Here is a 787-nt window from a genome sequence, read left to right on the forward strand (position 1 = left end):
TTTTTTTTCAAATACTCTGACAAAGCACCTTTCTTTTTTCTCTTATGTAAATCCAGTCTAGCACAATGGAAATGAGAGCGCCAACCAAGTCATGAGGAACTGTTAAGAAGGTTGTTCCTGGAATAGGTTTGGGAACCTGGACTTCATCACATTTCTGGTTGTGTTGGTGGGAGAAAAAGGAGACATTACAGGACAGTGGGCAGCCCGGGAAGCCCTCATGTGATCGAGATTCCGTGTGTGGCCCCAGAGGATTTCCTGACGCGGGCAGGACACCTGCCCATACCTGCCCAACAAGCTTCTGCTCTAGGATGCTCACTGCGCCTCTCCTGGTGTGTTAGCTGCAGGGTGAGACCCGTGTTGCAGTCCTGGGTTGAAGCATACCAGGCAGTGTTACAACTGCACATTGGCGTTGGGTGCCGTGGGAGGGAAGACAGTGGCACGTGCAAGGGCTAAATCTCTAATGTGACCCACAGGAAGACCCTGATTTTTATTTTCTGTTCCCTGTTATCTTCAAGTGCTGCTCCCTGGCTTTGCCAGCAACTGGACAGTCACACCCTGGCCAGTTGTTGGAGCTCTGCACTCACCAGCTCATGTCTTGATGACAGTGAGAGTTTATGACCTTGAAACCTGGCTGAAGGATGAAGAAACTTAGAAAGCACACCCACCAGGGAATCGAAACTTGTGCATGCTAGAAATACAGAGTCAGGACTAGGTCCTTTGGACCAAGAAAGAGCTAAGTCAAGTGGGAGTTACCATGAGAAAAGGGGGTTGGTCTTAACAGAAAGCA

At 49.3% G+C, this 787-nt stretch overlaps 1 long non-coding RNA gene across 1 annotated transcript in view; it reads left to right on the forward strand.

Annotated features, from left to right (window-relative positions):
- The window catches only part of LOC117803309, a 3,427-nt gene extending 2,648 nt beyond the window's left edge, over positions 1-779 (forward strand). The window contains exon 3 of the long non-coding RNA XR_004626992.1: positions 57-779. This is a non-coding gene — a long non-coding RNA (uncharacterized LOC117803309). The remainder of the gene's footprint in view (positions 1-56) is intronic.
- The last annotated feature ends 8 nt before the right edge of the window (positions 780-787 follow it).

The sequence above is a fragment of the Ailuropoda melanoleuca genome, chromosome 8 (genome assembly GCF_002007445.2).
Source record: "Ailuropoda melanoleuca isolate Jingjing chromosome 8, ASM200744v2, whole genome shotgun sequence".
NCBI classification, from domain to species: Eukaryota; Metazoa; Chordata; class Mammalia; order Carnivora; family Ursidae; genus Ailuropoda; species Ailuropoda melanoleuca.